At 38.5% G+C, this 23,175-nt stretch overlaps 1 protein-coding gene and 1 pseudogene across 2 annotated transcripts in view; one reads left to right on the top strand and one right to left on the bottom strand.

Annotated features, from left to right (window-relative positions):
• Gabrg3 (gamma-aminobutyric acid type A receptor gamma3 subunit) overlaps nt 1-23,175 on the top strand; it is a 619,070-nt gene that overhangs the window by 322,143 nt on the left and 273,752 nt on the right. The gene's annotated exons all lie outside the window — the stretch shown is intronic.
• Nucleotides 16,236-20,969, bottom strand: LOC110297320 (annotated as a pseudogene).

Below are 23,175 nucleotides of genomic sequence, written 5' to 3'. Positions count from 1 at the left end.
TTGGCCAAAGAGGCCCTATGGAAACTCCCAAAGAACTCAGGTTATTTCCAAAGCTATTGATTGCTCTCCACAATCTAATGGGTAAGACCCTATTGCTTAAGAACACCAATATATCTCATTGAATGTGGAGAAGTTGAGCAGAACTTCTAGAACTTTCACCCTTCTCACTAATGTTCATGATACTGGAAGATATGCACAACACTGGAGGAAAAAAGTTACCACCAACTCAGCTACAAACCCTTTGATGTACAGCAGTGTCATTCCTGCATGATATCTTGGTACAATAGTGGCACAAACATTGTGAGTGCAACTAACCCATCTCTGGTTGGATTTAAGGTGCATTCCATGAGATGGAACCCATCCCTGACATTGCTAAGTTAGCCAAGAACCTGAGACGAGATAGATTGGGCCAAGGGGAAAACCAAAAACCATTGTTCTGCTAAAAGAATTTAGAAAAAAAATGTTTACTAACGACATTCTTCTATATCCATAAATCATAGTCATTGCTATTTATCAATAAAATAAGTAGAAGCAGTCATTTACAAAGTGCTGTGTTCAGCTACATGAATAATAATTTGGAATTATCTAAAATAAACAATAACTGTTCTTGATACAGAGTTGGTGTTGATTGGTACAATGCATGAAAGATACATGTATTAGTTACTATTTCTGTGCTAAAACATCATGTCAAAGGAAATTTATTTATTTATTTTTGACAAAGGCAATTTGTAAAGCAAAGCATTTAATGGGTCTTATGGTTCCAGAGGGCTAGACTCCATGATGACAGAGCAAAAGCCTGGCAGCAGGAACAGTATAGAGTTCACATAGCAAACCACAGCAGAAGTCAGAGAGCACACTAGGGATGGCATTTGTCTTTGGAAAGCTCTAATCTAGACAAAGCTGCACACCTCCTCCAATAAGGCTAACCTTGCAATTCTTCCCAAACTGTTCTACCATCTAAGAACCAATCACTCAAACATGTGAGCCTGTGGACCTCATTTTAATTCAAACTACCACAGATTAATTTTCCTTCTAATTTTACTTCTTGATACTGCTTCATAAATGTGTATGTTTAAAAGTATCCCCTTTTTAGAGTAGCTTTCCAAAATCAGAAAGAAGAGCAGTCTTTATTCATATGCAATAGATAGTAGACAAAAAAATGTATCAAGAGTTATATGATGTTGTAGAAGCTACTCTTTCATCTCTTTGTGGAGCTTATTTGGGATGAGTGCATGTATGTTTATGATGTTACTACTACCTTTTCTGGTACAAAGCATAAATCCTGAAACATGAAGGACATGAATGTAGAAGAGGGATCTTTCTAAAGAACGATGATAGAGTGAGGTGATGAAAAGAGAGTGTGGAGTAAGAATAATTACAATTTGTTATATACATTTCTAAAAGTCTGAAAGAAGAAATTTAATTAATTGTTTTAAAAGAAAGATAGCTCATAGATATGCTTGAAAAAGTTATTATTACGTGTCAATAAAGGTCAAAGGCAGGATATTAATTTGATGAATTATGGTTGTTCTTTAAAAGATTTTAAAAGAAACTTTAAGTTACTAATTACAAGTGACATTGAGTTATTAATGTCCCCAGTGATAGGGATGGAAGCACAGTGCCAACTCATCCCCAACACCAGCCTGAAGACAAACTCATAGGGAAGGAGAAAAGAATTTCAGAAGCAGAGCTAGAAATTTATTAAGAGCCATTTATAGGTCTTAATCTGAGGGGTTGTTAGAGAGAAAGGTGCTGAGTAGGAGTGGGCCCTACCCCAGAGTGGGCTTGGGGAGCTCTGAGCTAGTCACTGTTAGCTTTCTTTACAATGCATATTGGTGTGTCTCAAGTTGCTATTTTGAAAGCTGCTAAGAAACACCACTTACACCTTTAACATTTCTCAAGCAGTATGTTTTACATCTGTGTGTAAAGCAAAAATAATTTTCCTTATGAACAAAGTTGTAGGTTTTCTAGATGTTCTGTGTTTAGGTCTAAGAAAAATAGAAGAGTATTAAAGGCACACGGCTATATATATCTATAGTTCTTAGCAACTACAGTTGGTAGAGTGTCCTTGACAAGATGTGTTTTGTAAAATATGCATTATCTTCACGGAGAGTTTGAGCTCTAACTATTGCCTGTGTTCTGACTCCATCAGCAGGATAAATGAGCCCTCATCATCTATCCCCAACTTTCTATCTGATGATATTGATCAGAGGTAGAAATAAGTAATACAAAGTAATTAACTTTTATTTAGATATTTCTTATTAAAATATAGAAATAGAATTATATCAAAATGAAAATTATGGTTTTATTTCCTAATTACTTTCTATGCTGCTCTGACCTCCACTTGGAATTTAATATTAGCTCTTTCAGTCATTATATTTTTCTTTCATTAATTACATAGAATAAAATATTGCTAGTATATCTTCAAATTTGAATACATGATAGAAGTTTTTGTTTTCAATGTTGGACATGAATCCAGAGCTCAAAACAACTATGCAAGTATTCAGTGAACAGTGGTTTACCACAGTGAGGTTTTTCACCATATTAAACATTTATGTTTAAAAAATCTTGCCATGTAGATATGTTCAGAAGTCATTACCTTACTCAGTATTAAAATCAACACAGGGGTTTAGATGTCTATTCCACTATAAGTCATAAATCTAAGAACAGGTAGAGAGGAGCAAAATAGGAATATTTTCTGGTGGATATGAAAACTGTTGTATTGCTTTGAAGAACAATGTGTTGGAGTACATTTTGAGATCAGTTAGCTATTACATAGTCATCCATTTGCAACTATGATTTAAATTACTAAAAGCTTTCTTGTATTGTAAAGGAGAGGACATTTTCTTTCAACTAATAAGGACAGCCTGTCTTTTCTCTCCTTGACAATGTTTTTCTGATGTTGACTCAACCATTCCTTTTTGACATATCTGTTCCCACCAATGATTTGTGAATTTTATGAATTTTTCTGTCTTTTTCTGTGAAAGAAAATAGTATCCAGTTTTCAATGTAACCTCTGACAGGTTATGGTACATGATAAATAGCATTGAGATGAGGCAGTTAACTGGGTCTTTCCATGCCCTTTAAAGCTAGTCACAGGGAGTCTTTAAGGAGGAAAACATGGGCCACCTCCAGAACAGACCTGCTGAATGAAGCAGCATTAGTGCCTGTGGAGATGGGAGTACATGAATACTATTGAGGTCCTAGAAATGAACTGACCAAGCTCGTGTTCCCCCTTCAGGATACTCCTTTCTGCCTAGATGAGAATAAATTAGTACTGTTTAAGCCACATAGTTGTGGTAATTGCTGCAAGAAGAAATTACTATAATATTTTAATTTTATTGGCACTTTCTTTAACTCCACTGTTTCAAGACACTAAAGAAATGAGTGTGCTGTTTTTTAGAGTTCTTAATTCTTTGAGTTGGCTTACAAAGGCTAGGAATCATCCTTCAAAATTAATAAAGCATAATTTTGCAACTGCCTAGCCATGACCACTTCTCCTTTAGTGAAGATTAGGAGAAGAAAGGCAAGATATGTGCCATTTTGTTTAGAAGTCTTAATTTTTTTTTCTTTTTCTTTTTTTCTTGAAAACAATAAACTCTTGGTTCTGTATATTTTTAGGAAACTCTGATAATTAGAAGTTTTGAAGGAATTTTCTGTTATCTAAAATTCAGTTTTAGATGGTTTCTAGATTTTTCTGTTCTTGATAAACAGGTGTACACACACTCTGCCAGGAGATGAAAGTTCCTGTGGCCCTTGTCCTGTACACAACGTCTTGAATACTGAGACTGCAAAAAACTTTGCATCCAAACAGTAGAACATGTAAATGGGTAAAAAGTAGTTTTCAAATGGAGAATCTTTCTCTAATATGTCTTATGTAGATGACCAATGTGATACTAGCATCAGTAAGGCATGCCAACAAGTGTCCCAATGTAACATGACATGCTAGGCACTTGCTATGGCATGCCTTGTCTACAGACCTACAGACCATGGCATCAAGCTAGTCAGGAGGAAACCAACATAAAAACAAACAAACAAACAAACAGACAGACAAACAAAAACCACTGGATGGTAACAATAGATAATTTCAGACAAGAACACCTCAAACTGCCAAGTTCATGAAAAGCTAAAGAACTCTGAAGAAGTATCTCAAAAGCAGACTATGTACTGATCAAAGTATCCCAGGTGGATCCTTAAAAATGCAGTGCATTACGGGATAACTAACAAAACTGAATAAAGCACAGACCTCAGTTAACAATAATACCATTTGAATGCTGGGCTGTTGGTTACAATAATTATATCAGTCTAATAAAGATACTAACATAAAAAAAGTGGAGGGGGTTGAGGAGATGACTCAATGTTAAGAGCACTGGCTCCTCTTCTAGGGGGTCCTGAGTTTAATTCCTAGCAACCACATGGTGGCTCACAACCATCTGTATTGGGATCTGATGACTACTTCTGCTGTGGCTGAAAACAGAGACAGTGTATTTATTCATATATATATATATATATATATATATATATATATATATATATATATATATGAAAGTACCTGCTTCATAGGTATGAGGACCTGAGTTTGAAGACCCAACACCCATACAGAGACCTGGGCATGGGAGTCACAACTGTATCATTATGCTGAGAGGCCAGGAAGAAATGGCTTAAAAACAAATAGAAACTCACATTCAGCCTGGAATTCAAAGCCTTTATCCACTTGTCTACTTTTATAAGTACAAGTTCTGTCTGCTATTGAATAAGTCAACATGGAAGCTTGTATAATACATTAAGGATTTTCACAATACACTGAGAAATTTCACTTACATGTTGCCAAAAAATGTGTGTGTGTGTGTGTGTGTGTGCATGTGTGTCTAAGATATGGGTTTCTGAAGTTTCTCTGATAAGCAACCTAGCTGAAATATGCCAGCTGTCATTGACCACTGGCTTCAAAGTATATGCATGTGCGGTCATACATACAGGTACATACACCCACATGAACATATACTTCCACCACACACACACCAAAATTATTTCAGAAAATGAATAATAAAGCTTAAGAAAACTTATCTGGAGTTTATTACCTTGCATAGTGAATAATATCCCAATCACAAAAAAGCCACCATCTCTTTTATAGCAGTTAAAATTTTTTCACACACATATATATAATTATATTATATAGTATAAAAGCTATATTATATATAATATAATTATATAATTTATACACATATATGTATGTGTATACACATATGCATGCATTTTTGACAAGGTTTAAGTTACTGAAAATTCTCAGTGCACATAGTACAAGTTGCCGTGTTGACTATACAATGGTAGACATAACTTATACTTATAAAAAAAAAATCAAGGGGCAAAGTCTTTCAATTTCAGGCTAATGTGGGCTTCTATTTGTTTTTAAACATTGTTAATGTTTTGAGGATGAAATCTTAAATCTACCATATGCTTTTACAAACCCAAATGTCTTACATGATAATGTTTATGCTGGGCTTAGAGGAAACATTGATATCTCTTGTCTTTTGTGCTTTCTGGTCTCTTCCCACGAATTTGACTCCTAGTGAAACCCATCACTGTGCATGTACTCGTTTAAAACAAACATTACTTTCCATTTTATTTCTGGGTTAAAAATAAATTAAGTAATCTAGAACCTCTGTTGCCCATAGAATCGGAATTTTTCACAGGAGATGCATGTTTGTCATTTTGTAAGTACTCTAAGATTATGAAAAACTAATGCATGAGCAGTCTAAACAGTGAGCTGACACCCATTTGTCTGTCCATTGCTGGGCTGCCTGGTAGCTGAAAGGAGCCTGCTGTTTTCTTGTTTTCATTAGAGAATGAGAATCAGATGTGGAGACAAGGGTTTGGTAAGGCAGTACCTCCCCACCCACCACCCACCCCTGTGTTCAGATTGAACAGTGGCTCTAATTGTTTTCCAAATAATCATCTATAGTAATTAGCTTAAATGAGGATTGGGTCCTGGGGAGAAGATAGGAGAGAAGCAACAACATGAAAAGCAACTTTTCTCAAGTTGTTGCCATGGTTCCCGGGACGCAGGCTATTTCTATCACAGCAGCAAACACAAGTGCTTTTAGAAAAGGGACAAAGGGAAATGAAATCAGGGCTATTTCCATAGCAACAAGGAAATCTGATGTGACTTGCCTTTACTTTACCTAATAATACTAATATTACTCATTAATAATTTTTACAGGAGCAGTTCCATGTTAAACCCACAACATGCTGCATTGTTAAAGATGTCTCTGGGGTTCATGGAAAATGTTAACTGATCACTGACTGAAGCTAATATTGCCATTTATTTATTTAATGATAAGAAAAAAATTCTCTTATTTGTATCATAGACAGTGTCACATAGATGCTTGTGGGATGCAGGATTAGTAAATGTGAAATGAGTGATGTAAAGAGATTTTGAATATGTAAACAGACTCCAGGTGGAATTGCAGTATCATTTAGCAAAGATCTGACTAAAGGAAGAAAAACCATACATGACTGGGCTTGTTTACTTGGAGTGAATATTGTAAGAGAAGAGCAATAAGAAGGTAAGGCAGGAGATTAAAAGTTGTTTAAAATCCCACAGTTGGAAGGCCTCCCAGGAGATCTGATGCACACAGGGCAACAGGCCCCACAATCTGAAGGTTTCTCAGGAGATATGCTATGCCCAGGGCAACAGGTAAGGCACTCACCCAAATAACCTCAGCATTTGGGACTCTTGAGAAGCCCAGAAGAAACAAGACACCTGCCCATCACTCAAACTCCACCTTCCTTTTAGCCTACACCTTCAGTCAGGGCAGATTATCACAGTGTCTGCCCCTCTGAAGACCCTCATGTCTGAAGGCCTCCCAGTAGATCTGCTGTAGCTAAGGGACACAGGAGGCAGGCTGAAGACAGAGACACCCAAGCCAGTTGACATCAGAGATAACCAGATATCAAGAGGCAAGTATAATATACTTTGGCACCATCAGAACCCATTTCTTCCACCACAGCAAGCCCTGGATATCCCAACATACCTGAAAACAATGAAGCTAATCTAAAAATCCTATCTCAGGAAGATAGTAGAGTCCTTTAAGGAGTATATAAATAACTCACTGAAAGAAATACAGGAAAACACAGGTAAATAGGTAGAAGCCCTTAAAGAGAAAATAAATAAATATCTTAGAGAAATATAGGAAAACATAATCAAAGAGGTGAAGGAATTGAACAAAGTGGCCCAAGAACTAAAGCTGGAAGTAGAAACAAAAATAAATAACAAATGGAGGCAACGTTGGAAGTGGAAAACCTAGGAAAGAGGTCAGAAGCTACAGATGCAAGCATCAACAACAGAATACAAGAGATAGAAGAGAGAGTCTCAGGCATAAAAGATACCTTAGAAGATATTAACAGATGCCCTTCATAAGAGGAATGGGTACAGAAAATGTGGTACATTTACACTTTGGAGTACTACTCTACTCAACTATTAAAAACAATGACTTCATGAAATTCTTAGACAAATGGATGGAACTAGAAAATATCATGCTGAGTAAGGTAACCCAATCACAAAAGAACACATGCGGTATGCACTCACTGATAGGTGGATATTAGCCCAAAAGATTGGAATACCCAAGATACAATTCACAGACCACATGAAGCTCAAGAAGAAGGAAGACTAAAGTGTGGATACTTTGGCCCTTCTTAGAAGGGGGAACACAATACCATTGGAAGGAGTTACAGAGACAAAGTGTGGAACACAGACTCAATGAAAGGCTGTCCAGAGACTGCCCCAACTGGAGATCCATGCCATATACAGTCACCAAACCCAGACACTATTGTGGATGCCAAGAAGTGCTTACTGACAGTAGCATGAGAGACTGACAAATACAGAGGAGGATGCTCATAGCCAACCACTGGACTGAGCACATGTCCCCAATGGAGGAGTTATAGAAAGGACTGAAGGAGCTGAAGGGGTTTGCTACCTCATAGGAAGAACAACAATATCAACCAACCCAACCCCCCCCCCAACCCTGAGCTACCAGGAACTAAGCCACCAACCAAAGAGTATACATAGAGTATATATTTGATCCATGGCTCCAGCCGCATATGTAGCAAAGGATGACCTTGTCGGGCATCAATTCGAGGAAATGCCCTTGGTCCTGTGAAGACTTGATACCCCAGTGTAGGGGAATGTCAGGGTCAACACCTCTTTAGTGGTACCTCCATAGTCTACACAGCTTTCAACACTACTGTCTCCCATGCTCTTATAAGGATGGCCTATAAAGCCAATATTATAATGTTTAACCACTTTTCTAGTCCAAAGACCCCAAAATTTCCACATTCCTTCAAAGAACACCATGGTTAGTCCCGGTACCAACTTCTATCTTTAGTTACTGTTCTGTTGTGAAGAGACACAAAGAGACACCATAACATTGGCAGGCTTATAAAAGGGATCACTTAACTGGGAGCTTGCTTACAGTTTCAGATAATTAGTCCATGATCACCTTGGCAGGACGCATGGCAGTAAGCAGGCAAGCATTCACTGGAACCATAGCTGAGAACATACATTTGATTCACAACCAAATGGTACTGACACAAAACAGACGTGCAGACCAATGGAATAAAAGCAAAGATGCAAACATGAATACACACAACTGCAGCCAACATTTGCTGGAGAAGGAAAGCATCTTCAACAAAAGGTGCTGGAAAAACAGGATATGCCCATGCAGGAGAATGGCATTATCCCTGAATCTATGGCCTTACACACACACACACACACACACACACACACACACACACACACACACAAAACTAACTCCAATGGATCAAACACCTAAACCTGAACACTGAAGCTGGCAGATAAAAACATAGATAGTATCATATATGATGTAGGTGTAGTAAAAGGCTTCCTGAACAGGACTCCCTTTACCAAGAATTAATGCCACAATTGGCAGGGGAGAATTCTTAAAATGAAACAATTCTGCAACAGCCAAAGAAACAACCAGGTGAAGAGAAAACCCACAGAATGGAAGAGAATCTGTGCCAGCTACACACATGGCAAATGATTAATATTCAGACTAGACAAAGAACAAAGGGGCAGCAAAAATGTCCAATTCAAAAACTGAGCCTGGGTCCGAAAGAGAGTTCTCAATACATGCACACACACACACACACACACACACACACACACACACAGAAGCTAAGATATAACTTATAAACTTACTATCCCCAGCAATTAAGGAAATGTAAATCACAACAGCTTTAAAATTTCATCTTACCCTAGTCAAAATGGCAAAGATCAATGGATCACCCAACAACAAATGTTGGGAGGGGTGCAGGGGAAAAGGGAATCCCCTTTACAATTGGTGAAGTTGCAAACTGGTGAAGCTGCAAAAAAAAAATGAAAAAAATGAACTCCTTGGATAAATGGATGGCAATAATGTCATATTGAGTGAGGTAACCCAAACTCAGAAAGACAAAATTTGCATGTTCTCTCTCAGTGGAATCTCCTAGCTCTAAATCTTCAGATATAAGTGTAGTCCTCACCCTTCCAATAGGTAGAGAACATTACAGATAACTACAACCAATGCTAATCCAGATTTGAAGAGCCCAATCTCAGCAGATACATCTATAAAACAACCCCTGCACCAGGCTCAGAGAGCATTATGGGTGAGGGGGCAAGAAGCATGTAAGTGCCAGAGCATCAGAAAGTTTGCTGTGAGATGGTATTTCCTGAGAATATCAGAAGCAGCATCCATAAGGTCTCACCAACATAACTGACCCAACATGAGTTGAACAGGGACAACAAGAAAAGACATGCAAAATTAAGGAAAGACAAAGAGGCCTCAGCCCTGCATAAAGAACTATAGGCAACTGAGGAATGCCATGGAGTGGGTGAAATAGTCTTCCCCAGAGAAACGCACACCAATTTTGTTATTCAGCATCAAACGGTTAGCCTTGAAAACACATATACAAGTAACATATCATTTGATCAAGTTACATGTATGCATGTAACAATAATTAAAATAAAAGAGTCTATGCATTTGAAAGAGATCAAGGGCAGGTGTATTAGAGAGTTTAGAGGAAAAAAACTGGGGATATGATGTAATTATAATGTAATCTCAAAAACAAAATATATTTTTTAACTCTGAGATTTTATATAATGACATTCTGAAGCTTTTAGATTGTGGCCTGTAATGTTAATGGATTCCAAAAGCATTGCCTGATAGTAACAAGGATGTCAGGCACAGAAATGGGAAATGATGAATAGTGATGAAGGAGACAACAGATATCCCAGGATAATTTGACTCTGGATGGGTACATTCCAACTTTTGCCCAGTCAGGGACTTCTAATAGATCAGTTAGACTTGTAGAATAGTTTATGTAAGTACGGCTTTTTAATTCTGGGAACATGTATTCAGCTCCTCTAGTTAGCCCAACTTCACATTTTATGCCTATGGAGCCTATGACACTTGGGATCTCCATTCCTAGAATTTGGCTAGCATGCCACTGAGTAAGTACTAAACTGTTTAAGAGAGGGAATGACCAGCAGAACTGAAAATATACCTGGGCCATAATAATCATCTTGGCCATTGTGGTCCACACAAAATTGTTCTTTTTCTTATACTCTGTGTGTGACCTAACCCATGTATCATATATTAGAAAATTATACTTAAAGTTAAAATAATAATTAACAATATTAGGCCAAAATGGAAGAGGCTCAAAATAGAAAATCTGGTCCATGAGGGTAAAGGGCATTTTAACTCATTTGTCCTATAAATCATCTTTAACCTGTTTAACAATGTATTCTTGTTGTCAGTAGTTGTCCCTTTTGTATGAAATATGGTATTTGATAGGTATCATACGTGAAAATGATTTATTATTATTTCATTTTAGTTCTTCTTTGTTTTTTTTCTTTTATTCTTCTTTCATGCATTACATCATGTCCGCAGTTCTTCCTCCTTCTACTCCTCCCAGTCCCTCTTCCCACATCGCCTCACCCCAGATCTACTTCTGTATTCCTTTAAATTAAAGAGCAGAACTCCCTTGGAAATCCACCAATCATGGCCTAACAAGTCACAATGAGACTAGGCACACACCTTCATATTAAGGTTGGACAAGGTAATCCAGTAGAAAGAACAGGCTCCCAAGTGTAGGCGAAATATATACCCCTCCCCCAATCCATACAAGACCACCAGATACACAACTTTAGTTATATACAGAATACTTGTTTAGATCATATAGAGTTCATGTTTGCCACCTGAGTCTCCATGACCTCTATGAGTCCTGCTTAGTTGATTCTGTGGTGTTCCTGACTCCTTTGGCTCCTGCAATCCATCCTCCCCTCTTCTGTGGATTTTCCCCAACCTTGCCTAGTATGTGACTGTGGGTCTCTACATCTGCTCCCATCAGTTTATATCTATGATCTCATGTGAAATGGCTGGTTCTAATATTAGAAAATATTTGACCCTAGTGCCTAAATTATTATCACTGTCATTCATAACAAATAATTTAAATTGTCTTATAGTTTTGGTATTATACCTGATTACAGCTTTGAAAAGTAAAGGAATTGTCACATTGCAGAAGAAGTCAGAAAACAATAGTGTCATTTCAAAATCTTTCCCCAAAAGTGTACTCTTTTATAAACTACCAGTTATTATTAATGGGTAATGTAGAAACAAAGGTTGCCAAAAATCAAAATTTCTTAGATTTTACAGACATTATAAAATTCTTATTTAAAAAAAAATCAAAAATTGACTTCATCAATAACCATTTTTTATATTTCCTATATAATTTAATGCTAAAATATGAATATTATTTAAATTGTTTCCGATGCCTGATGATGGCACTGTATGACACATGAAGACTCATTTAATGATGCATCATGAACTCTTGAAATATGGGTCTATGTGGCTTGAAGGATATTTTTACAAAATAACTTTCCTTATTTCTTGTTTTTGTATATGAACACATTTGTATAGATTTAAAAATTCTTTTTAGATGATATAGTATGTCATAAACCTATACTAGTTCACTGAATAATTAAAAAACAGAATATGAATTCTGTTGCCATTGGTAATTTTTATAGTTGATGAAGAGAGTATAGAAGAAAGATGGAAGAGTGCTTCAAATGGCAGTTGGAACAATGAACAAGGTGTAAGAAGATCTCCAGGTTGAGAAGCTAATCAAAAAATAAAATAAAATGTTTGGATGTATGTACTCTATGGAGGTGAATAAAGGTCCTTCCAAAAACCATAGGTTATCAAGCAAATGTCTCCATTGACAAGGTTGGAAAGCCCTTGAAATCCCCAAAACATAATAGGTAGTTGACCCTGATGTGGTTGTCCACCAGAAATAGATTATAAGATACTATTGTTGAAGTTTCTGGTTTCAATTCTGTGGGTATAATAAACACCATGACCAAAAAGCAACTTGAGAAGGTAAGAATGATATTAGCTTACAGGGAAGCCAAGACAGGAACTGAAGGCAGGAGCTTAGAGCAGAAACCAATATAGGAATACTATTTACTGCTCTGTGGTTCATGCTTAGCCTGCTTTCTTATACAACTCAGGCCTACCTGCCCAGTGGTGGCTCTGTTTATAGTATCTAGGCCCTGTCACAGTAGTCAATCAATCAATGAATTAATTAATCAACCAACCATCACTAAGAATAACAACAATAATAAATACAAATACAGGCTATATAGACATGCCCAAAGGCCACTCTAATCTAAGAAATTCTCAGATTGACAGCTTATTTTCCACATCTTAACACTTTTAATAAATAAATATATCACTTAAAGTCATACTGTTTCATTTATTGTCCACAAGATCTCATGTTATTATCATGATATAAACACAATGTTTTAAAAGTTTTACAATTTATAAATTTTCATCACATTAAAAGTTCAAGATTTGGTTAAAACTTCAAGGTCTGTTGGCTTTTATATTTATAAAAATGTATTCTTACTTCAAAAAGAAAGAACCAGGGCATAGTTAAAATTAAATCAAAGAGAAACCTAAAGTCTATCACTATATATTAATTTCTGTAGTTGAGTGTCCAGCATCTTGGGTTCATTCGTAATATTCTCATTCAAAAGCATGGACTAAGATATTCTCTAGTTCTGCCCTCTGCAGCACATGTAGCTTGTCTTGTAGACTCAGGCTAGCTCCATGCCACAACTACTATCCTTAGTGGACATTGTGTGGTACTGGAATCTCCATTATCTTGTGATCTCTGCTGTAACTTAGATTGTTCCTTCATCAAGGGCTTCCCTTCAAGTACTCTGTCTCTGTCCTGTTGTGCCAAGTCTCCCTGACATTTTATGACCCTTCATAAGCACCATGAAGGACTCCGTAACACTGCCCAGTTCTACTGGCAGCTTGAGCTATAGCTTTGGATCCCTCAGACCACAGCTTCTGTGTGAAGGCTGTGAGCAAATGTTTGTCTGACTGTTTTGCCTCATTGATGCTGGTATCTTATTAATCAGAGATGATTTTTCTGTTTCAGCTAATCAGCATCCATTGTCCCAATAACAACTAAGGTTTTTACTTCCATGCATTCTTCATCCAAAATATCATCCAAAAAGCTTTGGCAGTCTCTTCTGTCCTCTGAAACTCCACAAGCCAGACCTTCATCATCTGTATTTCTTTTACTGTTCTCATCCACCAATCTCCCGTAGAACAGGCTACTAAGCTCCAAACACTCCATGGCCTTTTCATTCCAAAGTTTACAAAATCCTCTCCCCTGAAATGCCATGGTCAGGTTCAATACAGGTACCAGCAGACCAAATTTCTTGTTCTTGATACCAGGTTCTGTAATAGTTTTCAATTTGTTGCTGTGATTAACATGACCCAAAGCAACATAAAGAGGAAAAGGATTTATTTGAATCCCATCGTAGATGGAATTTAAGGCAGGAGCTTGAAGCAAAAACCAATAAAGGAACATTGATTCCTGGCTTACTCCTCTCTGGTTCATGTTCAACTTTCTTATATAAACCAGGCCCACCTGCCCAGTGGTGCCTCCACTCCTACTGGGCTGATCCCTCCCATGTCAATCAATTAAGAAAATTACAGCACTAATGTGTAGGGCCTATGCATCCTGAATTTCTGTCTTCACTCCTACTTCTGCTTCTTTTGATAAAACAGATAATTCTAGTTTCTCTCCTAAGACAATCATAGCTAAAAATGCAGGCATTTAAGAGTTAATTGTAGACTTTGAGCTTGTAAAAAAAATTCAAAAGTATCCATAAAACTGATATTTACATGCATAGGCATACACTTATTTTAAATTAGGCATGCCAAGATTAGTAATAAATTTTAAAATGTGCAACAATGTAACTGCCAAAGTTTGATACTTGTTTATTTTTAGAAATTTTTAGAGCAGATTGTGTTTTAACACATGCTATTTTGGTCACAAAATGGCAGAGAGAAACAATTACATTAATTTAGACCCCACTCTTAGCAGGAATAAACTAGAAATTTATGTCTCTTAGACAGAATTTTCCTAAAGGAAAGCCAAATACAGAAGATGAAGTTTGTTATATAGACCTAATCTAATTCTCTTTCCACATGTTTAAACCCTAAGCAACAGAAGGAATCAACTTTACAGTGTGAATTTTGAATCAGGAAATGTTAGAGACTTCTGTTTTGTAGGTCTGTAAAGCAATCTGAAATCCTTTAAGCAATTGCAGAAGGCTCTTCTATGACCATGGACAGATCATTATCAAATTTCATAGCTTGGCTTCTGCCCAGGGAGTGTGATCCCATCAGCATATCTTCTCCCTCTATGCTGGATCTTAAAAGAGGTTATAATTTTTGATTCAGGTATTTCCTCTGCTTGGGAATTACTAGATAAGGGAGAAGAAGGAAAAAATTGGAGACACAAAGTCACAGAAGTGAGATGGGAATTGAGACAAGTTAGACTACTCAGAATTTATATTCAGTTCACAACATAACATTTAACTTATCATTAATTTACTGTGGTTGAATTCCTCTATCCCTCCCTATCACTGTTTTGACAAAGTTTTTAATACTCTTATTGACTTGTTTGGTGAACGGGGAGGAGGAGGAGTATAAAAGAAGGAAATAAAAAAAGCCAGATTATATACTATGGGAATGGGAAGCAAAACTGCCAAATACTAGCAACCAAATAAATGTGTCTGATGGCTCATAGACCAAAAAAGTTCTGAAACAATAAAAACTTACTAAATGGAAAATAGATTATTTGTGGGCCCCCATATTGAGTGCCAACATTGTCAATACAAACAACTCTGACTTCAAAGAGGAAGAGAGATTATGTATTCTGAGCTAAATACAAGTGACTATTGTCTGATAACACAGATTCATTTGTTACTTTTTTTAGATGCTTTAAAGATAAGTTCTATCATGTGGTACATCTAGGCTACTGTGAAACAAAGAACAGAAAACAGTTTTTTTGAGAAAAGCAGATATTCCCCACTGAGCACAACAAAAGTAAATTTATCTTAGGTTAGATCTCCCAAGTTTTCAAAACACTTGCATGCTGAATTCCTGTAATTGTTGAACAAAAATTTTGCTGGAGTACCTATTGTATTTTCCCTCTAAATGTTTTCTCTTTCTTAAATTTGTTTACAAGTTTTGGTGTCTCCCCACTTTCCTGGAGATCACAGCCATCTAAGCTGGCTGGAGAAATTTGTTCTTTGGATAGAGTTTATCATTGCTTATAATAGTAACTACCCTGGTAGTGATCCCTATTGATTCTTCCCACTATATTTTCTCAGATTTATCTGCACTTTTATGATATATAAATGAGGAAAACACTGGGTGATCACCCTTCCTAAGTCAATATGGTTTCTTCTAACCAAGGCATTGGATGTGCTTTCTGGGGTTTTCCTTTTGAGGCTACAGCATATTCAGAAGGGAAGTTTACTGACACTTCCTCACTGTGGATGGAGAAGAAATAAGGGCCCCTCACCTTTGCTATCTTGATTATCAGATAGATAGGATTTCTAAAGTAAAGGGGGCCATGGTTTTTGTTTGTTTGGAATTTTTAGAAAGAGCATTTTATTTGGAATGAAAATTTAGAACCCAACTCTGCTGGTTTTTCTCGTGAGGGGGCAGTGGGTTGGACAGGTTAAAGAGATGGTCCCTTAAAGTACTTGGGAATTTGCCTTGGTACAAAAATATTCCAAAAGCCATGTGGTGCTTCCAACCTGGGTCCCAGGCTGTGAAGAAGGGCAGACTGGCCATGACCTTCCACAGAAGCTAGGGGAAATGGGTTGGAGGAGGAGGCAGTGTCGGGAGCAATTCCCATTCGCCATTCTCCATACGGCCCAGCTGCTCCTCCAGGCAGCTGATATACTCCCCCTGTTCCTTGAGGAGCACCGAAAGCACCTGAAGCTCTTCCAGCTTCCTAGCGTCATCAGTACCAGCAAGGTTGCCACTGGGAACATCTGTAACTGCAGTAGCTGTGGAGGGTTTGGAGTGGATGTAACTTGCAGGCCTCCTCTCAGATACATTGTGCCTGCTGACCTTCAGGTCCCATTGTTTACTGGGCACATAGGTTTCCTGTAGTGAGATGAGGATTGGATTAGCATCCTGACCGCTCACCAACCCTCTTCCTCAAGACCAGCCTCAGGTCCAGCTGTGTCAGTGTAAAGATCATCCTGGAAGAGGTCAGACTTTCTTGGCACAGTCATGATGACTAGGACTCAAAGTTGTGCTCATGCAGTTTGTAGAACCTTGAAATTTTACACTTGCTGACCTCCAAGCCCCTCTGGGGTTCTTTGCTGGTAAATTTATTTAGTAGGTGGATGTAGGAGCGGGGAGCAGGGGTCTCATCTGTGATCTCAAAGTATCGGATGCTGGAATCACCCTTGCCACAGACTAGTGTCTGGGTCATAGAAGGTCAGTAGAGCCCCGTTGCTTGAATCCAGCTCCTGAAGGGCCATGGGCTCCTCAAGGTTTTCTGGGTCCTAAAGGGCCAGTTGCCGTTCACTCATGCAGCTGAAAGCAGTGGTGAACACCTTGTCATCAGCCAGAAATATAGCCCTCATGAGCCTTCTCCCATTTTGCCATCGTGGTTCACCACCTGGGACCGATGACTCGGAAGCTCTTGTCCTTGCAAGCTGAGCAAAAGAGGCTGCCATTGTGGTTCCAGCTCACGTTGTAGATGAGGTCAGTGTGCAAGCTGTCCAGGCAGTACAGCTCCTCTGCAGTGCTCACGTGCCACATTGTCACAACCTGTACTGAGAAGCACATTTTGGGCTGTGGGGTGCCAGGTGATGATGCCCACATGCTTGGTATGTCCCTCAAGCACACTACTGGCTCTGTCAGAGGGGAGGTCAGCCTTTTCTTTGGAATCTGCCACACCAAAATAGTGCAGTCCTCTAATCCACTAACAATGACTTCATCATTGTGGGGACACCAGTCAGTGTCCAGAACAGGTCCCGTGTGCCCACACACTGTTGGGCAGGCCGTGTCAATGTGGCAGGTCTAATTAAGAGGAAGCACCATGCAGGCATCTCAGCCACTGACTTTCACAATCACTGCCAGGAACTTGGGGTTAACTGCACAGAAGGTACTGTCCCAGGTAACTCAGGACACTGGAATGTCCTCATTGCATTCTTGACCAGCTGACAGAATACATGAAGGAATTTGCTCTTCCACAAAACTTTTCTGAAGGAGATATCTTGTTGCTCATCAGTGGCTGCTCTCCACTCCCTGCTCCCCAGGGACTGGGTACTGGGGCCATGTTTTAAAACTCAAGAGACTTTTTCTACCTCCTTCATTGGGGACCCAGTACTCTGTCTGATGGATGGCTGTGAGCATCCACTTCTGTATTTGTCAGGCACTGGCAAAACCTCTCAGGAGACAGCTTTATCAGGCTCCTGTCAGCAAGCTCTGTTGGCAACAACAATATGTTTATGGGATGGATCCACAGGTGGGGCAGTCTCTGAATGGTCATTCCTTCAGTCTTTACTCCACAGTTTGCCTCTGTAACTCCTACCATGGGTATCTTGTTCCTCATTCTAAGAAGGATCAGAGGATCCACACTTTGGTCTTCCTTCTTTTTGAGTTTCATGGGATTTTGGAATTGTAAATTGGGTATTCGGAGATCCTGGGCTAATATCCACTTATCGGTGAGTAGGTATCATGTGTGTTCTTTTGTGATTGATTGGGTTATCTCACTCAGGATGATATCCTCCACATCTATCCATTTGCCTAAGAATTTCATAAATTCATTGTTTTTAATAGCTGAGTAGTACTCCGTTGTGTAAATGTTCATTTTCCGTATCCCTTCCTCTGTTGAGGTGCATCTGAGTTCTTTCTAGCTCCTGGCTATTATAAATAAGGCTGCTATGAAAATAGTGGAACATGTGTCCTTATTACATGTTGGAGCATCTTCTGGCTATATGCCCAGTATTGGAATTGCTGGATCCTCCTGTAGTACTATGTCCAATTTTCTGAGGAACCGCCAAACTTATTTCCAGAGTGGTTGTACCAATTTGCAATCCCACCAGCAATGGAGAAGTGTTCCTCTTTGTCCACATCCTCACCAGCATCTGCTGTCAACTTAGTTTTTGATCTTAGCCATTCTGACTGGTGTAAGGTGAAATCTCAGGGTTGTTTTGATTTGCATTTCCCTGATGACTAAGAATTTTGAACATTTCTTTAGGTGCTTCTCAGCCATTTGGTATTCTCAGTTGAGAATTTTTTGTTTAGCTCTATACCCCATTTTTAATAGGGTTATTTGGTTTTCTGAAGCCTAACTTCTTGAGTTCTTTGTATATAGCTGAAAGAGTTTGCAACCCCATAGGAAGAATAACAATATGTACCCAGTACCCCCAGAGTTCCCTAGAACTAAACCACCAACCAAAGAAAACACATGGTGGGACTCATTGCTCTAGTTGCATATGTAGCAGAGGATGGCTTATTTTGTCATCAATGGGAGAAGAGGCCTTTGGTGCTTTGAAGGTTACATGCCCCAGTATAGGGGAATGCCAGGGCCAGGAAGTAGGAGTGGGTAGGTTGGTGACCAGGGAAGAGGGAAGGGGATAGGGGGTTTTCAGAAGGGAAACCTGGAAAGGGGATAACATTTGAAATGTAAATAAAGAAAATATCTAATAAAAAAAAGAAAAAAAACTCAAGAGACAACACAGAAAATGACGGAGGAGGAGGAGGAGGAGGAGGAGGAGAAGGAGAAGGAGAAGGAGAAGAAGAAGAAGAAGAAGAAGAAGAAGAAGAAGAAGAAGAAGAAGAAGAAGAAGAAGAAGAGAAGAAGAGGAGGAGGAGGAGGAGGAGGAGGAGAAGGAGGAGAAGGAGGAGGAAAAGGAAGAGGAGGAGCAGGAGCAGGAGCAGGAGGAAGAGGAGGAAGAGAAGGAGAAAATAACAAAAGCCAGATTATATATTGTCGGAATAGGAAGCAAAACTGCCAAATACTAGCAACCAAATAAATGTGTCTGATGGCTCATAGACTGAAAAAGTTTTGAAACAATAAAAACTTACTAGATGGAAAACAGATTATTTGTGGGCCCCCAAGTTGAGTTCCAAAATTGTCAGTACAAACAATTCTGACTTCAAAGAGAAAGAGAGATCATTTATTCTGAGCTAAATACAAATGACTATGGTCTGATAACACAGATTCAGGTGGTCCCAAATTATATGTTCCAATACAGAAGAGGCTGTAAAATTTTATAGAACAAATGAAATTTAGCTGGAGTACCCATTTGTATTTACCGAGCAAATGAAAGTCATAAATCACACCTTTCCCCAAGGACATCAGTAAAACCATCAAGTTGGCAAATTACAACAAAGCAGGGAAGCTTACTATAGGTTCCAGGTGGCATCTGAGGGCATTCTTGGTTTTGGAATTGTAAAGCTAGTTGTCTGTTAATACATTCCAAAGCTTTTACCTGATAGTTGAAAGGATATTATGTCAGACACAGAGGTAACCAATAAACAATTAAGGACAATATAGAGAGCCAAGGTTAACTGCAGCTCCCCGCAGTCGCAGAGTTCTAACCACTTAATCAGCCTTGTAGAAGCTTTAACATGTGGGTGATTATTTTTCTTAGAACTTTAGTTTGCAATGTGTTCATCCCCCAAGAAGCACTTGTCTACAAACAAGTGATACTTACCATATCTAATACCCCTTCAGGGCTGAAGGGATAAAGATAAAACTAAGACATTTCATTTATTGTTAATATTTTGTATCTATTTTAAATGCATTTATATCATTTCCCTTTCTCACATGTTCCCCTCTTTCATCCCAAATTTAGAGTCTCCTCTTTGTAAACGTTAAATGTTACATTAAATGTGTTAGGTAAACAAAAACATATGAACACAACCTGCTGAGTCCCTTCAGTGTCCCCTGCATGCATATGTTCACAGGGCTTATCTCTTGGTATTGCTTACACAATCAGGGGCCCATCCCCAGAGAAAACTAATTCTCCATCTCAGCAGTTGTACTGGTTTGTAGTTCTTCATCGCATGTTTGGATCCCCTGGAATTTTTCTCATCTCCCTTGGGATTTGACCTGGTGTTCTTTTTCCTCTCTGGTCATGTTGTTGAGACTTCCTGGCTGTAGTTTCTGTCAGGTTCAAAGGAACTCAGGACACATGGCTGACTGTGGTGCCTATTAGCATACCAAAGTGCATCCTGGACTCCAGGCTCACTTAGTACCTGTGGCTTTTCTCATATCTTCTCACCTCACCCCTTAGCCTAAGCCCCAGGACATAGACTCCCCTCCCCCAGCTTCTGATTTCTATATAACCCTGCCATTTTGCCCATCAGCTCTTTTGATCTTCTTAGTCCTCTCTCTCTTGACCCTCTCTCTTGGTCTTCCTCTCTTGCTCTCCCCTTCTTTCTTTCTTCTCATGGCCTGGTTTAGTCTATACATTTCTCTCCCTGCTCTGGACTCTTCCAGACACCTCTAGCTGTACTCTTCTCCATGTTTACAATAAAAATGTTCCTTCAGTCATACCTTTGGGTGGTCATGTCCTCACTTTATACAGTTTTCCTGTCATATGTAGAAGGCATAATCTTAGAGCAGATTTCCTGATCTTACAATTTTCCACCCCTCCCATTTCCACAATGTTCCCTGAGCCTTAGGTACAGAGTTGCATTATATCTGTAATAATTTTGGCTTGGCAACTGTACTGGCTAGTTTTGTGTCAACTTGACACAGCTGGAGTTATTACAGAGATTGGAGCTTCAGTTGGGGAAATGCCTCCGTGAGATCCAGCTGTAAGGCATTTTCTCAATTAGTGNAAAGAACATCCCTCCATGGCTTCTGCATCAGCTCCTGCTTTCTGACCTGCTTGAGTTCCAGTCCTGACTTCCTTTGGTGATGAACAGCAGTATGGAAGTATAAGCCGAATAAACCCTTTCCTCCCCAACGTGCTTCTTGTTCATGATGTTTGTGCAGGAATAGAAACCCTGACTAAGACAGCACCCAAAAAATACTGACTTGACTAATCGTGGCTTTCTGTAATGGTCTCCATCTACTGCAAAACGAAGTTTATACTCAGTTGTTGGAATAAGGATGAGATTTTAGAATGCAGTTAGGAATTATATGGGTCTAAGAAAATGACCTATTAGATACTGGTCACTAGACATGTGTAGTTGGATAGAGTTACAAGACCGGGCATGATTTCCCTTCTGCTTTGTGTGCCTGTATCCATTCTGGCAGCTATTGAGTATCACTATGATGTAAGTGTCACTGTTACATCTTTAGGGATGCTGGTCATTGTGGTTTATAAGGCATAACAGCTGGGTATGAATACACTCACTGCCTGCCTTCTTTTAGTAGCTTACAGATTGCCTTCCAGTATTAGGTGTGAATGAAAATTTCTGGGGGAAAAAATCTGTGAGATTGATTAACTGATTGAAACTTTAGTGCTGGGCAACTTCTTCCACCCTTTCCCTAATTCAAGTACAGGGGTCCCTGACTTCAGTTCCTTGGTTGGGTGTAAGTCTCAACAGTTTCCTGCAACACAAAAGTCAAATAATATCTTGGGCTTATAGAATAATTCCCTTATCTAGATATAATGTCCTCTCTGATATACTCTCCAACATATTTTAAACTTGCTTTGACTTATGACTTTCTTGGTTCTATAAACTATAAAACATAGTAAACTGCTTCCAAAAGGAAACATAGAGCTTAGGGTATCCTAAATCTATTCCTGGACCACTCTCTTTCAAAATGGTCCCAGAATAGAATATTTGTTATTTTCATCAAGGTTTTATGTTAACATGTAAAAACTAGTCCTCAAGAAAGAGGCTTTAGGGTCAGTTCCAGCTATAATACTCAAAAGTTCTCTGGGCAAAGTGTGTAATGTCCTCAGCAATAAAGACTTAACTTCAATTGTCAGGAGGCAACTAAAGGCAAATAGCAATATATATCAATAGTCTATATTGTTAGGAAAGTCTCTTGGACTTCTCTGGTGAACAACATGTAAGGAGGTTTCCCATGCCTTGTATTAGAGTTGTTAGATAGTCTACGGGTTCTGGGAGAGCATTATCATGGGAGAGCATTATCACCCTGAGTGATAGTGATGCAATTTCATTGTGTGTGTGTGTGTGTGTAATTTCATTAAATATGACATAAGTCAATCCACTGTTTCCAAATTTATTATTTCTTTATTGTTATTTTTTTCTTCCCTCTCTGTCTTTCTATATTCTCATTATCTTTCCCAAACGAAATACTTCTACCTATTTTCCCCAATATTTATCTGTTTCATAATTACACTCTCAGAAGCTCTCCCCTCATTCTGATCCCTTTTTACTTTCTTGGTTTCTGTAGTAATTCCAGGTTATATTCTCACATCTGATGATTTGTAGCTAGGAGCCTCGGATGAGAAAGGACATATGATATTTATCTTTTTGTGTCTGGGTTACGTTACTCAGAAGTATATTTTATACTTCTTTGTACTTGCAAATTTAATTATTTTATTTTTCTTTGCATCTAAATAATATTCACAGTGTATATGGAACACGTTTTCATTATTCGTTCATCAGTGAAAGATATTTTAGTTTATTCCATTTCATAGACACTGTAAATAGAGCAGTAATAAACATGGTTATGTAAGTGTTTGTGGGGTAGAATGTTGAGTCCTTTGGGAATATGCCAAGGAGTTGTATAGCTGGGTCATGTGATAGATTTATTTTTAGCTTTTTGAGAATTTTTCCATACTGATTTTAA

Source organism: Mus caroli, chromosome 7, assembly GCF_900094665.2.
Source record: "Mus caroli chromosome 7, CAROLI_EIJ_v1.1, whole genome shotgun sequence".
In the NCBI taxonomy this organism is placed as follows: domain Eukaryota; kingdom Metazoa; phylum Chordata; class Mammalia; order Rodentia; family Muridae; genus Mus; species Mus caroli.
The sequence above is the reverse complement of the archived record's forward strand: the minus strand, read 5'-3'. Positions and strand labels throughout refer to the sequence as shown.